The sequence below is a fragment of the Triturus cristatus genome, chromosome 10 (genome assembly GCF_964204655.1).
Source record: "Triturus cristatus chromosome 10, aTriCri1.1, whole genome shotgun sequence".
Lineage (NCBI taxonomy): Eukaryota > Metazoa > Chordata > Amphibia > Caudata > Salamandridae > Triturus > Triturus cristatus.
Window position 1 is genome coordinate 558,295,760 of NC_140593.1, and position 17,645 is coordinate 558,313,404.

A 17,645-nucleotide genomic window follows, 5' to 3' on the forward strand; every position below is an offset into this window, starting at 1 on the left:
ACAAGAGGACAGAATGGTGGAGGGCTTTGTAGCCATAAAAAGTAAGGGTTTCAAGCGGAGGGAAGAAAAGCCTCCACAGGGGTGTAGACCTTAGCTTCTACTAAGGTAATTAAAAACTCTTGATTTAGTCAACCTGTTCAGTGAAATACAGATTGCAGTAGTAGAGTACGGGTTGAAGGACTAATCATGCTGGCTATATATCGCCATAAAGAGAAGTATTTTAGGATGAATAATTGGCTGGAAGTCTTTGATCAATCTCTTCATACGTTTTGGGGAAATTCGTGGGCCATTGCAATATTGGCTGAAGATTTTAATGCACGTTTGTATTCCAAACAGCTGGATGAGCATGTATTGGAATATTACGGTAACCTCTTTCCCTCCGAACAAGAGCACAGAGGCCAAGGCATTGGGTCAAAGGCTGGTAAACAGGCTATGTTTAAACAGACGTTTGGAGTATGACATTCCAGCTGCTGCAACATTCCGCTATGACAGACTAGAGGGTCCTACTGATTTTATGTTTATCCCAGCCTGGCATTATGGACTTTACCGGATTGTAAAGTAAATGAATTACCAGGGTAGCGACCATTGGGCTACCACAGTGGTCTTATGCTTCCACGAACAGGATGTCTTCCTTTGGGTATAAGTGTACCCCGGAGACGTGCACCTCTTCTTTATTTACCACACCTCCGGCATTTGACCCTGCATCAAATTTCGGAAAAATCGTTTAGTCCGTGGGGAACATACAAAGAATTGTGTGATTTAATATGATCTTACAAAATGTGCTGGATTGTATATGTGTAAACCTTAAAAACTATGGTGTGCTGCCAGTGGGCCTGGGTAATGGCAAAGGTTAGATTGATTATGCTGGTCAGAAAATGAAAAGCCTTTTGAGAAAGGTATCTAAACAACCCAGGCGGAGACTAGAGAGATGTCCTAAAGGATGTTTAAAGTTTAAGATCTCAGTCAAGGCAGTTAATTAAAGAGAAGGAAAAAAAAACTTTCTATTATTATGAGCGGAATGGAATGCTGGAGGTAAAACATTCAGGAGACCAGAGTTCTGGCAGAAAGTAAAAGAAACCCTTAATCCTCAAGAGGGAGGCGCTTACCTGTATGACTGAGAATAACTGGGTTATGTACATGGAGGGATTGGCCCATCGTCCACACTGAGAAGTCCCCAGGTGGGCCATCTTGAGAGTATGAAGCTTATTTGGTTCTCTATAAAAGATGAGGTCGGTAATGGCACGTATTAAGTTAAGAGCCGCTGGACCAGACCATATCCCATCTGTTTTAATTAAGACAAACGGCGATTGGTGGGCTAGGGCCTACTCACATTTGTTTTTACTGGATAGTCATCATGGGGCAATATCCTCCTTTGTTACGAGGCTCTATAGGGAAACCAGCAAGTATTTGCAATGCAACAGGTCTCGCATTTACACGAGTGAGCTATTGGCAGTTCAAGTTGTCTGCCGTCACAAGTGATGTACTCAATTTGCACCAGATACAAATACTTCAGGGCAGTGAGACTTCACTTCTACCCACAAAACAGATTTCTTTTGAACAGCTGTATATAGAATGCGCTATTCTTTCTACCACACTGTGCTCGTCCAGAAGTACATGCATGGTACATCACAAGACTACTGCGCATACTGTATGGGTTAAATACCTTGGTATTCATGGCAAGGTATTCATGCCCTTGGCCCTTCATTGTTAGCAAACAGGATGTCTCACCTGACAGTGCAGCACACAAGAGTCAGTGATGAGTTGGGACTGAGAGGCAACTCAAATTGGCACAGACCACGCATCCTTCTGTGTACTTGACGGTCATCAGCCAACGGGATCAGAATTCATTTCTAAGAACTTTAGAGTAGAGGTAGGCAAGCCACTGAAGGCTAGAGCTAGACGTCTGGCTCTTCTTAGACCCTCAAGCCCAAAAAGAGCAAAGCTTGAGGTAGGATATCTGATCTGAGTATCCAGAGCCCCTGTAATGGCCGCTGTCTATAGACTGGGGTAGTCTTTCCCTCGTTTGGAAGAAATGACAGTCCAAATGCAGTAGCTGCATGCACCTACAGGAGATATTGCATAGTCTGAAAGGTGTAAAAGCTTTGCCTTTTTAAATGTAATTTTAATTACAGACCCTCCCCTGCAGTAAAGGGCAACATCATGCCTTGCTTTTAGCATTCTTAGCATTTCTGAAGTGAAGTCAGGGAAGGGAGTGCAAGGGCTCTGCCTGATTGTGAGGACGTGACACTGAATTTCAATGCAAGTTTTAAGAAAAAGGCCAGGGCATGTTTGCTCATTAGGGATAGTGATCAGTAGTGCAGAAGGCAGTATGTCAACAGGTCTTAGGAGTGTGACTGAAGGGTCCTCTGCACCACATTTAAGATTGAATTTCACTACCTGAAAACAAGGGGGTTGGGATCCATCGTCAATGCCTTCAAAGTGGCCAGCCGAGTTGCAGTAATGTCTTGAGTTAACGGTATGTGGGACAACGCTTCACGTCATCCCTTTCCCGAACTATATTCCACAAACCAGCATCTTTTACAAATTAATCCTGTCGCTCCCTGAAGTTCCGAATGAAAGTTAGTCTAATTTCTTAAAACTCACCGTGTCTCCTTAAGATTCAGCTGATATTTCCCTTCAGTTTACTCACTGCAAGTGTTATCGTCCCAAACACTTAAAAGAACTTGCCCTTCAACTTATCTAGTCCCTACATCTAAACACTAGTTTCTCACCATATATCACTGAGATCGTCTGCATAATTTTAAACAAACCGCTAATGCATTCTGTCACAGATGCACAGCAAGTAAATACATATAAAAATATAAATACTGGTTGGGACACTGAGACCAGACATGTGAAGGTCAGATACCCAATGAAGACAGTCAAGAGAATAAGAGTAGCTTGCTACCACCGTTTTGTCATTCCGTGGCGCTGCAAATGGCTCCATTCTGGAACAGAATGTATGGACCCTGGAATGATTAAAAGCTACTTCAGCCCTACTTGGATTCAAATGTGCAATCATCAGGATGCACGCAGCTCTTAGCAGGGAGCACTTTACTCACTGAGCTCCCACAGCTGATGAGACATTTTTTATTATCAGGTTAGGACTTGTATAATCTTTAGTTGTAAAGGCAGATCTCATTTTAGGATATAGTTGACAAACTCCTCCAGCACCCCGTGATGACACTCAGTGGAGACATGGGAAATACATGTTAGCCGCTCTAAATTATTTAAAAAAAAGGGACCAGAGCCCTAGGGAGGGTCAAGGATCGCAGTATTTGCTCATTAGGAGTATCTGGGATTAGCACCTAAAGTTCATTTATTCACAGTCAACTTTTGAACTATGTAAGCAGAAGATTTGCTGGCTTCAGCAGAGCACAGCAAGGACTGCAAAAAGTGTGTGAGAAGGTTGCTCCTACTATGGTTCTGCGTCACAAGAACATTCCCAGTTTTTATAAGGATGGATGCTGCCTCCTCGCAAGCTTTATCTGGTGGCTCAGCTTGTGCTTTGGCCCAAAGAGCCAAAACAGACCCTTGGTTTGGCCCAGGCTCTAATCTCAAATTATCTGTTTTGCCCACCAGGCATCAATGCCACACTGGATGGATGCACAGGTCTCTGGAGGTCAGCAGTTAATGAAAGGAGGAGTAACTAGCAGCCAGGGGCCAACACAGACATGGTGGGGCATGCTTCGGCACTTAAGTAAGACAGCTTTCTTTGCTGTTGAGCTACAATACTATTCCGTTTTAGGCTATTTGTTAATAGACTTCTCTTCAAGTGAGCCAACAAATCATGGGCTATTTAAAAAACGGGCTCGTGGTTGCCAGTGCCTACGGCTGTTTTTTCATTTTCCGTAATCCTTTATTGCAAGATGATGTAAAAATGAACATACATTCACCTTTCCTAGTTTATAGGCCTCTTTGGTACCTAATAATTCCTACCACCATGCTAACACTCGTATCTTGATATCCCTGCTTTGAAACAGTGTGTGGCAGGAGATCCTGGGTGAGTTCATGAGACATCTACCATGGCTGGTTAATTAACAGCTGTTTCTGGGAGTACCTCGGCATTTTCTAAAGCTAGCTCTGTACTGCTCATTTCCATGGGCTGGTTCTAGATGTCACCTTTTGTTTGCTCCTTTGCTCTTCCTGGATGGGCCCCAGATGGCATACAACCTCGAGAGCGCAAGTTTAGTTACAGAAATCATGTAACTGGGAGTTGAAACTTGATCTTACGATCAAGAATTAATTCTATGTTAAATGCAGAACTCAAGCTTAACTGATTAATGGTCCTGATGGCTACAACGCGCTGATACAGAAGGGTCATCACACCACCAGAGGCTCGCGTTTTGCTATATTCAACTATTACAATGTTTAAAAGAAATGTAAGACTTGGAGCAATTGATAACTAACTAAAATTGGAACAAGACTCAAACATCTTTCACTACTGGAAGCGAGATTGGCAGCTTAAAAAAAGACATAACCGAATCTGCATGTAGAAGGAATATTTACAAGCTACTGGCACAATGGCGAAGAGTGGAGGCAGGTAAGTAAGGAGGTAAGAATAATATATGCTTTTTCTTAGCATGCTACTATAGTTTTAAATGGGTTGATACATATTGCTATATTTTCAAGGCAGGATTCTGGATACTCCACAATTACGTGTTTATATAAGTCAACTCTTTACCACCAAGTAACAGCCAAAACATTACATGATGGCTGAAGAGTATGTATTTGTTTGATTTGGAAATAAGAGAACAGCCACTTTGAAAGCAATGATCTTCTGTGATTTAGTCTAAGCCTTTCACTAATGCCACATGAATAAAAATGCTCAACACGCAGCCCTAAAGTAACAGCATTCTACAACCTGTGGCCTCAACTTTTGGGTTACAAGCTCTTGCATGCGGGGATTAGTTGTTTCATATCTTACTCCTTTTTCAATCAAGAAAGTAGGAAGTAAAAAGGTTTGCTGTGCAGTCTTGAGCATGATTACCTAATCTATAAGGCAATACAGACCAAACTGCGACTAAAGGAGCAGACTTGTGTAGCTCTTATCACCTGAAAATTAGAAGACAGAAGGTAACAGATGAATGAGCCTGGTGTAAATTTCAGCACACCATAGGTAAAATCTGCAACTAACCAACCGGCATAACTGCAAAAAATCCCACACTTTGGTGCACTATTCACCAGAATTCCAATTCCAATAACGCAAAACAAGCTCCAGGAGAAATCCAGAACAGGATTCTCATACAAAGCATTGTAAAACTTACTAAGACACGCTTCATGCACATGCGTCAATTCCAAATGACCATCTTCTACTCACCAGTCTTGCATGACCTATTGAGATGATAAAATCAAAGAAAGGTTCCAGGCCTCCACGTTGAGCTGGGGAGTTCTCTTGTACCTGTAAGATTAACAATCATTGGTAAATGCATCAGGTTTCATCTCTGATGTTGCAAGTTGTAGCTTGCAGAGAAGTTGTACAATACAAATTACAGAGAGTCTGTTAAAGTGTTATGACTGGTTTATGTACAAACAGGCAAGACCGGACTGCTGCCTCTGCACCAGGGACCACTACTGAGTGGCAACCACAATCCCCAGAGTGCCTTGCGGCCGGCGTGCCGCCAACGACGCTGCCCACATGCACCAGGAGGCGCATTTAATGCCCGGAGGCCTCATGCAGAACAGGAGACCGGACTGCTGTCTTTGCACCCGGGACCACCACTGAGGGGGAACCACAATCCCCAGAGTGCCTTGCAGCCGGCGAGCCGCCAACGACGCTGCCCACAAGCGCAAGGAGGTGCATTTTTAATTCCCCAAAGGACTCCTGCAGGGTGGGACGCGCACGGGCATTCCCGCGCCAAGGGCGGGCCCGTCATTGTCAGGAAGAGGCAGGGCACCCCCCCTTGATTTTGATTTTCTGCTAAAAACTGCGGTTAAGACCTTGCTGGGTTATTCTCCTGTTATACTGCCTGTTCCGTGTTGAACCCTGTGCAGTCACTCGCTACTACCTGGTCGTATTGCAGTGGACAAAAAAGAACAAAGTGGGGAGTAGAGAGGTACCACTCGCACGAGTGGTGGAGGTGGATACTTCCTCCCAGTCATACGCTCATAAACATAGGGATCCACCCGTGGGTACAGTATGTCAAGAAACACCCGCAGAAAAAATATGTATCCCACAGTCGTGGAGAATACACATCAGTTGTTTAAATACCCCTCACACACCAAAAGGGCCCTTGGTGTCATGCTTCATCATAGGGGTCTTCCCGCCCCTCTACGGGACGGGGCGTGCTACGACCTACGTCTGCGTGGGAGCACTGTTATTACTGAGACGACTATGTGTGATGCGAGGGTGTGAGAGGAAGGGTCAGGAGTGGATGGAAACGTGAATTAAAAAATACCTGGCTCTTTGGTCAAAAGAAGTTTATTATACCGTTTGAGCTGGTATTAGTAAAAAGGTGAGGGGGAGGAGGGAGTGTGCCTCCTAGTGGTGCCGACATGTTTCGAAGCTTCCCCATGCTTCTTCTTCAGGACCTTAAGGATCCCTTCCTAAAACTCACTGTGATGTGTAAAAATAAAAAATAATGAATGAATAAATGAAATAGGAAGTAAATAACCTCCTAAGGTTAGTAATGCCTAGATAGGTCTTACATGGTCCATTGACCTAGAAAAACAAACATAAAAGGGGAGATAAAAGACATTTCACGTAGGTAGATGATCAATCCATCGTGTGCAAATAGTGATCTGAAAAAGAAGTGATATAATAATCTCCTCTTAACGCTATCCATAACGTTATCACGTGGTCTGTGGTGAAGATACTGTGTGACAAATGAACATCAACATTAGACAGAACATACATGTAACATAAAACACACGCTCTATTCAGAAAGGAACTGAGTTCCTATGATCCTAAAATACCCAAAAACAATGGTTATCCATGCTAGTGGGAACATGTCAAAAAAACAACATACTTGCTGTAAAGAGAGTAAATAACCTCATGAGCTCGTGGATCGAGTGGTGGAAGTGCCAAATCGGCTATCTATATGGTAGGAAAAAAGGGAGAAAGAATATTTCCAATCGGCCACGAGAGTGACGTTGAAATGGTCCGAGGTAGGCAATCCCTACAGGTGCCGGCTGTGCCGTACTTACAACTCCCTGGAACAATGTCCTGCCAAAACAAACACCCTGGTCGGCTTCGATGATACTGAGCGGGAGGGAGCGGGTTTAAATACTCACTTCAATCATGGTAAGCGCGCGAAAGTCTGTGATTACACCGTTGCGCGTTGACCCGCTAGCTCTGCGTACGAAGACCCGGAACCGGAAGTAGGCCGGTCGGGTCAAAGTGTAAGTGCACCGGGACACAGATCGTATTGTTAAATACCATGGACAAAATTTCTAAGGCGTCTGATAAAATTGCCTGCGCGCAACAGTCAGCAGAACAAATACCCAGAAAGTGGCATCTAAATAAACTGATTCCGCTTCGGTGAAAAAAGTAGTGTAACGCCGAAGGAAATTCGAATTGCATATACGCATGTTCAAATCAACTGGGTATAAGCATAATCTGAAGCTATAAGGTAAAAAAATGTACGCTCAAGGGTGTTATTTGGAGAAATAGCCCCATCCGATGTTGTCGGTGGCCATGAACATCAGCCTTAGTTGATAGGGAACCAGGTTTGGGCACAGTGACACCTAGAGTTGAATACTGATACATACAACACGGGAGCGGATCATAAGACAGGCACAACTCTCCAGGACAGGGGAAAGAAAGGAGAAGGCTGCATAGATCAGGAAATCATTGCTGATACGTGCAGAGTTGGTAGTCTGAAAACCACAAATGGAATTGATTCCATAGTATTTTGTCATTTAGTCCACAGATGTGGGTCCCAAGACGGAAAACCCAATGCTGTTCTTTTTCAAGGAGGCCATGTTCACCGCCCAGTTGCTCAATCACTGTCCACTGCAAATCGTCAATGACATGTCCACTGGATATGTAGTGGCTGGACATCTTAGTAGTACTTCTCCCACATCTGACATTGCTGCGATGTTCACCTACACATCTTGATTGGTCTGGTGGTCTTCCCCACATATTCAAGACCACATGGGCAGGTGATTAGATAGACCACATTTTTGCTATTACAATTAGTAAAGCTTCTCTGGTCCCACTCATCACCATTCCGGAATTTAATGTGTTTGCTTTTTTTCGTGAGGTAACATGTGCTACAGTTACCACATGGGTGATGTCCCTGTATTGGTGGTAGTAAACCTTCAATTATAGGCCGGGGTGTGCTCCTGGGTCTGGTATGGACAAGCATGTGTCTGAGGTTCCTACCTCTTGTGTGCAAACATCGGTTTAGTGATATTCAAACCGCAACTATTGAGAATTCGCCAGTGTCTGTTCACTATCTTCGTGATTTTGTTGGAATGCGTGTTATAAGTGGTTACATAGATAGGTCTCTCTTAAGCCTGAGTGACCACTTTGTCTTCCAATAGGGCTTCTCTGTTGTTATTCCTTGCTCTCTTGAGGGCTTTGTCAATGATTTTATCGGGGTAATTCCGTTTAATCCGTTTTTGGCGTAGTTCAGATGCTTGTTTCTTTAACTCAATGGTTTCAGTACAATTTCTCCGTAAACGGAGGAATTGTCCATACGGTAGGTTCTCCCTCAAGTGACGGGGGTGGAAGCTATCGAACAGGAGTAAGCAGTTTTTTGCCGTTGCTTTGAAGTGTGTGGTGGTTTTCAGTCTGCCCTGTTCCAGATAGATATTAAGGTCCAGGAAAACCAAATTGTCAACAAACTGTATGTGTGAATTTCAGAAATGCATTTTGTTGGTTAAGCCACAGCATAAAGGCCTCAGTTGAGTCTGTGTCACCTTCCCATATGACCAGAACATCGTCTATGTATCTTTTCCAGACTTTGATGTGTGAGAGGAAGGGGTTCGTGGTGTGCAAAATTCTGTTGGCCTCTAGATGGTGTACATAGAGGCCTGCCAGGCTCGGAGCGAAGGTACTCCCCATGCTGGTACCGTGTCGTTGTTCATATAGGTCTTTAGCATACATGAAGAAGTTTCGGGTGAGTGCCACTGATACACATTCCATCACTAGATTGCGTAGTGTCTGATATTCCCAAGGTGCGGAAAACAATACTTCCTCTATAATGAGCAGCGTTTCGTCATGCGGGAGGCTAGTGTAAAGACTCTCCACATCAAGTCCCATGAGGAGATTCTTGGTAGGGTCAAAATCAATATCCTGCAGCACTTGCAAGACATTCTTGGTGTCTCGTAAATAGGTGCTGGTGGCTTGAACCAAGGGGCGAAGAAAGGCATCCGCGAACCTCGACAGTGGTTCCAAATGGAATTGACCCCGGAAACAAGGGGTCTACCGGGGGGGACCCCAGGTTTTTATGGATCTTAGGTATAGTATAAAAATAAGGGATCCTGGGGCTTCTATTGATCAGAAATTCAGCCTCTTTATTAGAGATCCAATCATTAGCTAGTGCTTCTTCCACCATAGTGACGATTCTGATCCTGATTGATTCAGTTGGATCTTCCTGTAGGATACCATAGTTCCTACGATCATCTAGGAGTTTCCTACATTCGTTGTCATAATTGTCTGTTGTTTGTAACACAATCGCTCCCCCCTTGTCTGCGGGTTTGATTGTGATACCCTGGTTCATAGATAATTGGCGTATTGCCTCCTTTTCCTCCCTTGACGTATTCTGAAAGGTGTTATCGTTCACTGTTGAAATATCCTGTATTTCTCCCATCACGGCTTTCTGAAAGGCAAGGATTTCCACAGGAAGTGTGGAGTCAGGGGGTACAAAGGTAGATTTATTGCGAAGTCCTGTGTCCTTTCTATTCACCTCTGTGGTGGGTTGGTTACTGAAGAACACTTTCAATTTCAGTTTGCGAATGAACTCAGTAATTTCAGTTAGAATCTTAAATTTGTCAAACCGGTTTGTGGGTACAAAGCCTAGTCCTCTCTCAAGGACCTTGCTCTGTATCGGTGTAAGGGTCAAGTCGGTAAGATTTACCACTAGGTTTACTTCCGACTCGTTCATGGTTGGGGGGGGCATGTTGTTGGTCATGCTCCTGGTTGACACTCGAGGGGTCTCGGTCTCTGGTGTGGACCAATGGACGTTGTATCCACCTCTGTTCCGACCCCTTCGTGGTCCCTGGCGTGCCCCTAAAAAAGGTGGTGGGGTTTGGTAGTTGTAATCAAATTCTTGTGGAGGTGGTATCCACTGTGGAAAATGCCCCCCCATCATGGGTGGACCATATGTATAGGGGGGGATACGCGGGAGGTCCTTGGTAGCCATTCCATCTACCACCCCTTGGGTAAAAAGGACGCTGATTGTGATTGTCTCTCCCTCTGTTGTACCGTTTGCCACTGCCTCTGCGTGATGGGAGAAATACAGGATCTCTCAACAGTGAACGATAACACCTTTCAGAATACGTCAAGGGAGGAAAAGGAGGTAATACGCCAATTATCTATGAACCAGGGTATCCCAATCAAACCCGCAGACAAGGGGGGAGCGATTGTGTTACAAACAACAGACAATTATGACAACGAATGTAGGAAACTCCTAGATCGTAGGAACTATGGTATCCTACAGGAAGATTCAACTGAATCAATCAGGATCAGAATCGTCACTATGGTGGAAGAAGCACTAGCTAATGATTGGATCCCTAAGAAAGAGGCTGAATTTCTGGTCAATAGAAGCCCCAGGATCCCTTATTTTTATACTATACCTAAGATCCATAAAAACCTGGGGTCCCCCCCCTGGTAGACCCATTGTTTCCGGGGTCAATTCCATTTTGGAACCACTGTCCAGGTTCGCGTATGCCTTTCTTCGCCCCTTGGTTCAAGCCACCAGCACCTATTTACGAGACACCAAGAATGTCTTGCAAGTGCTGCAGGATATTGATTTTGACCCTACCAAGAATCTCCTCATGGGACTTGATGTGGAGAGTCTTTACACTAGCCTCCCGCATGACGAAACGCTGCTCATTATAGAGGAAGTATTGTTTTCCGCACCTTGGGAATATCAGACACCACGCAATCTAGTGATGGAATGTTTATCTTTGGCACTCACCCGAAACTTCTTCATCTATGCTAAAGACATATATGAACAACGACACGGTACCAGCATGGGGAGTACCTTCGCTCCGAGACTGGCAGGCCTCTATGTACACCATCTAGAGGCCAACAGAATTTTGCACACCACAAACCCCTTCCTCTCACACATCAAAGTCTGGAAAAGATACATAGACGATGTTCTGGTCATATGGGAAGGTGACGCAGACTCAACTGAGGCCTTTATGCTGTGGCTTAATATCTATCCGGAACAGGGCAGACTGAAAACCACCACACACTTCAAAGCAACGGCAAAAAACTGCTTACTCCTGTTCGATAGCTTCCACCCCCGTCACTTGAGGGAGAACCTACCGTATGGACAATTCCTCAGTTTACGGAGAAATTGTACTGTAACCATTGAGTTCAAGAAACAAGCATCTGAACTACGCCAAAAACTGATTAAACGGAATTACCCCGATAAAATCATTGACAAAGCCCTCAAGAGAGCAAGGAATAACAACAGAGAAGCCCTATTGGAAGACAAAGTGGTCACTCAGGCTGAAGAGAGACCTATCTGTGTAACCACTTATAAGACACATTCCAACAAAATCACGAAGATAGTGAACAGACACTGGCGACTTCTCAATAGTTGCGGTTTGAGTATCACTAAACCGATGTTTGCACACAAAAGAGGTAGGAACCTCAGAGACATGCTTGTCCATACCAGACCCAGGAGCACACCCCGGCCTATAATTGAAGGTTTACTACCACCAATACAGGGACATCACCCATGTGGTAACTGTAGCACATGTTACCTCACGAAAAAAAGCAAACACATTAAATTCCGGAATGGTGATGAGTGGGACCAGAGAAGCTTTACTAATTGTAATAGCAAAAATGTGGTCTATCTAATCACCTGCCCATGTGGTCTTGAATATGTGGGGAAGACCACCAGACCAATCAAGATGTGTAGGTGAACATCGCAGCAATGTCAGATGTGGGAGAAGTACTACTAAGATGTCCAGCCACTACATATCCAGTGGACATGGCATTGACGATTTGCAGTGGACAGTGATTGAGCAACTGGGCGGTGAACATGGCCTCCTTGAAAAAGAACAGCGTTGGGTTTTCCGTCTTGGGACCCACATCTGTGGACTAAATGACGAAATACTATGGAATCAATTCCATTTGTGATTTTCAGACTACCAATTCTGCACGTATCAGCAATAATTTCCTGATCTATGCAGCCTTCTCCTTTCTTTCCCCTGTCCTGGAGAGTTGTGCCTGTCTTATGATCCGCTCCCGTGTTGTATGTATCAGTATTCAACTCTAGGTGTCACTGTGCCCAAACCTGGTTCCCTATAAACTAAGGCTGATGTTCATGGCCACCGACAACATCGGGTGGGGCTATTTCTCCAAATAACACCCTTGAGCGTACATTGTTTTACCTTATAGCTTCAGATTATGCTTATACCCAGTTGATTTGAACATGCGTATATGCAATTCGAATTTCCTTCGGCGTTACACTACTTTTTTCACCGAAGCGGAATCCGTTTATTTAGATGCCACTTTCTGGGTATTTGTTCTGCTGACTATTGCGCGCAGGCAATTTTATCAGACGCCTTAGAAATTTTGTCCCTGGTATTTAACAATACGATCTGTGTCCCGGTGCACTTACACTTTGACACGACCGGCCTACTTCCGGTTCCGGGTCTTCGTACGCAGAGCTAGCGGGTCAATGCGCAACGGTGTAATCACCGACTTTCGCGCGCTTACCATGATTGAAGTGAGTATTTAAACTCGCTCCCTCCCGCTCAGTATCATCGACGGAGCCGACCGGGGTGGTTTATTTGGCAGGACATTGTTCCAGGGAGTTGTAAGTACGGCACAGCCGGCACCTGTAGGGATTGCCTACCTCGGACCATTTCAACGTCACTCTCGTGACCGGTTGGAAATATTCTTTCTCCCTTTTTTCCTACCATATAGATAGCCGATTTGGCACTTCCACCACTCGGTCCACGAGCTCATGAGGTTATTTACTCTCTTTACAGCAAGTATGTTGTTTTTTGACATGTTGCCACTAGCATGGATAACCATTGTTTTTGGGTATTTTAGGATCATATGAACTCAGTTCCTTTCTGAATAGAGCGTGTGTTTTATGTTACATGTATGTTCTGTCTAATGTTGATGTCCATTTGTCACACAGTATCTTCACCACAGACCACGTGATAGCGTTATGGATAGCGTTAAGAGGAGATTATTATATCACTTCTTTTTCAGATCACTATTTGCACACGATGGATTGATCATCTACCTACGTGAAATATGTCTTTTATCTCCCCTTTTATGTTTGTTTTTCTAGGTCAATGGACCATGTAAGACCTATCTAGGCATTACTAACCTTAGGAGGTTATTTACTTCCTATTTCATTTATTCATTCATTATTTTTTATTTTTACACATCATAGTGAGTTTTAGGAAGGGATCCTTAAGGTCCTGAAGAAGCAGCATGGGGAAGCTTCGAAACATGTCGGCACCACTAGGAGGCACAGCTCATTGAGGCACACTCCCTCCTCCCCCTCACCTTTTTACTAATACCAGCTCAAACGGTATAATAAACTTCTTTTGACCAAAGAGCCAGGTATTTTTTAATTCACGTTTCCATCCACTCCTGACCCTTCCTCTCACACCCTCGCATCACACATAGTCGTCTCAGTAATAACAGTGCTCCCACGCAGACGTAGGTCGTAGCATGCCCCGTCCCGTAGAGGGGCGGGAAGACCCCTATGATGAAGCATGACACCAAGGGCCCTTTTGGTGTGTGAGGGGTATTTAAACAACTGATGTGTATTCTCCACGACTGTCGTATTGCAGTGGAGCCTATGGAAGTTTTCAGGGAAGAGTATTTGCTGTGGGGATCAGGATAGTGCCTACTATTCACCTCAAGGGAAGAGTATTGCTCATCATTCCCCCACAGCAGTGGACTGGGTTGCTCCTGTGCCCCTTATGACAATTTTATCTTGACTGCTGTATGATTAGCTCGCATTTACTTAACTTTTTAGCACGGATTGTAGACGGTGGGGAACAACGGTTAGCTTCGCTTGCATGTATACAGGTTAAAATATTCTTCCCGGTCTATTTATCAATCACACTGTAAGCTCGTTTGATTGTTGACCACATCAATCCTAGGTGCCTGTTGGTTTCTAGTTTGGTGGTAACACTGTGGGCCCCCTAAGGTCCAATAATGGGAAAACGCACCTGTACTGTTAAACAGCTCCGTACTCAAGCAAAACCCCACTCCCCTCAACCTCAATCGATAAAATGCTACAGAGGGCTATAGGTGTGGTAACAGAAATAAAACTCACTGAAAGGTGTCTGTCATTAACTCCTTCGCTGCTAGGCCTTTCCCCCCCCCCTGTGCTAAGCCTTGTTTTGGCTATTTGGGGTAGTTCGTGCTTAGGCCCCTGTAACTTTTTGACCACATAAGGTATCCACGCCAAAATTGCGTCCTTTTCTTCCATAATGGTAATTCTAAAGGTACCTAGGGTTTGTGGATTCCCCTGGAGGGGACCCAGAAATTAGCCAAAATATAGCTAAATTTTATTTTTTGGGGGGAAAATGGGAAAAGGGCTACAGATGAATGTCTTTTTCCTGCAAATTATATCAACCAAGGTGTAGTGCTGAAATCACAATTTTCCCAGCTTTCAGGGTCAAGCAGACTTGTCCGAAAACCAAAATCTTTTACACAGGTTTGACATTTTCCTGGGACATAGCCTATTCTGGCTATTTTCTTGTGATTTAAAGCACCTTTCAGTTAATGGTAGAAATGGGTATGAAAGCAATAATGGATCCTGGAAAACTATATATTTTAGAAAAGTAGACAATTCTGAATTCAGCAAGGGGTCTTTTGTGTAGCTCCTTCAAGGTTTCTTTATAGAAACTCAGTTTAATATAGAAACAATTGAAAATTAGTTGAAAAAAACAGCCATTTGTGTCAATGTTTTCACCTGTAACTTCTAAGTAGGACAGCTGTTTGAAAGCAATATACCGTTACATCCGCTGGACCTTTCTGGTTGTGGCGATATATAGGACTTGTAGGTTTACCAAGAACCCAACGAAGCCAGAGCCAATAACTGAGCAGTGTCTTGTAATGGGTTTTTATTATGTGCCGGGAATATAGCAATTTGGGAAAATATATACATGGAAAGATCGGTATGAAAGACACCAATGTATTTCTGAAATTAAAACAAAATATTGAGTTTAGAAACAGTAGGTATTTGCACATTTCCGAAATTGTGAGCAACCATACTAGGATGAGAATTATAGGTCATTTTTCAAAAAGACTTTTTACACATTGTCTTTCAGTTGTAAGACAGAAATGCATCGAAACTCAATAGGTAATAACAGTTGCTCTACAGTTCTGTGGTACCCTAAATCTACCGATAAAAATGGTACCTCACTTGTGTGGGTAGGCCTAGTACCGCGACAGGAAACTGCCCAAAACGCAATGTGGACACCACATTTTCACAGTGAAAACTGACCTTTTTTTTGCAGAGTGCCTAGACACCCAGGGAAACCCAGGATGGGGTCACTTGACTGGCTCTCACCAGGTTCAGATACCCAGAATCCCTTGCAAACCTAACTTTGTAAAAAACATAAATCCTCACATTTGTGGTGGAAAGTTCTGGAATCTGTGTGGATCCACAAAATTCCACCAACCCCGCAATCCCCAAAGTCTTCCGAAGAAAATGGTACCTCACTTGTGTGGGTGGGCCTAGTGCCCGCGACAGGAAACAGCCCAAACTCAACGTGGGGGATACTAGGCAAGCACACATATGCACTAATACCACACAAACTTCATTGATGGGGGGGGGGGGGGGGGGGGGGGAGGAGAGATTTTGGCTGCCAAGTAGATATCCCAAGCTTGACACCCCAGACAAGCCCACAATGCTAAGGAACCAAGATCCTACCAGTCTCTGGGGCACCAGTTGGGCCAACAATCATACTCACGAGAGACAAAATCATCATCATGATGCCTGCATCAAGTCTAGGTGTACAGCAGACAAGACCGCACTACACACGGCACCAAGGAATGTTAATTGTGAGGTTGGGAACAACAACCATTCACTCACAATGCGGAGCATAAACAAATGTTTAACAGGGGCGAGAGTAGAGAAGCACTGTTTCCAGTGGGTAGGACAGAAGTAATAATCCAGCCTACTATAAGTCGACCTCCAGCCTCATCCCCCTACGTGATCATTTTGACAGGGGTACCAGAACTAAACACCCAGAGGGAGTCACAGCTGGACCTCCGGAATAAAAGCCTGTTTTGGTTGGCAAGGCATAGACAGTTCCCCTACGACCAGGGAGGGGAAATGCTAATGGCCCGTAGAGATGGTTGGGTGGGAAACAGCAAAAAAAAACACCACAAGGGGACTGTGTGATCATCAATTTTAAAAACACTCAGACCGTATGCAGGCTATTAAGCCAGAAACGCACACTGAGGTTGGGGCCCTTCCACTGGACTATTTCTACTCCCACTGCTATATACCAGATAGGGTCAATACCATCCTAGATCCTGGTAGGCAGTCAATAGAACAGCAGAATACTAGCCACAGGTATTCTTTTAGACCCTTGTTCTACAACTTACCCTGGAAAAAACAGATTTAGGGTTCTGGAAGAAGTGGATTGACAAGTAGTGAGAATGGGAACAGGTTAGGGAACGAGAACCTCTAGGTCCCCTGGACAATCAGTGGAGCTCGCTTACGGCCAACCAAGACAGTCCATTAGCCGTGGGGTAGGGTTAGATCTAAAGGACCTGGTTGTATTAACACAACAGGTGACCACAGGTGCAGTAGGGTTAAAGGAAGATTTCCTTGGAACCCCCGCCCCCATAATTCCAGCTCCTCTAAACACCAATGCCTCGAGGGCAGAACAACCCATTAGAACACTTTGTAACCCCCCGCCCTCGGCCCCAATAGGGGGCACTTAAACCCCTGACATTCACGTTTGATGTTTCTAATGACATGCACTATACAGGGAGCAAGCTGAAGGTCCTATCGTGGAATGTTGCCGGCCTTAAAAGTAAATTGCCTTGCTCGGACTGGGGGCTTTTTGTTGACCAATATGACATCTGCACGTTCCAGGAAACATGGCACAGGATGACTCTAAGGGAGGAGTTTATATCATTTAAAATTCCAGGCACCTCGAGGGGCAGGGGTAGACAATCTGGGGGTTTATGTATCTGGGTTGGCTCACACTTGGGCTGTAAAGCTACCCAGCTGAACTCCTCGTCTAATGATATTCAATGTGTAGCACTTAGTTTACTCACAAAACTGAAACTGGTTTTCATTAACATCTATTCCTGACCTGCAAGTCTGAGCAAGGAATCCCCGACCTTCGACCATTTGAACCTATTTATTCCTACAGTCCCCCCCAAATAGGAGGTTGATTGTTGGGGGAGATTTTAATTGTCAATTTGAGCCCCTCGGCGATATCACTGACACAATCCATCCAAGGAAGTTCGTCCTCAGGATATTTGACAGCCGAATTTCTGATAACAAAAGAGGAGTACATAA

The 17,645-nt window shown here is 44.4% G+C and overlaps 1 protein-coding gene across 3 annotated transcripts in view; it reads right to left on the bottom strand.

Moving 5' to 3' along the window:
- LOC146789724 (WD repeat-containing protein 48-like) overlaps window positions 1-17,645 on the bottom strand; it is a 427,316-nt gene that overhangs the window by 391,452 nt on the left and 18,219 nt on the right. For all 3 annotated transcript variants that reach the window (XM_085632059.1, XM_085632058.1, XM_085632056.1), the window contains exon 2: window positions 5,321-5,401. The gene's annotated coding sequence lies outside the window, so the exon portion shown is untranslated. The remainder of the gene's footprint in view (window positions 1-5,320; window positions 5,402-17,645) is intronic.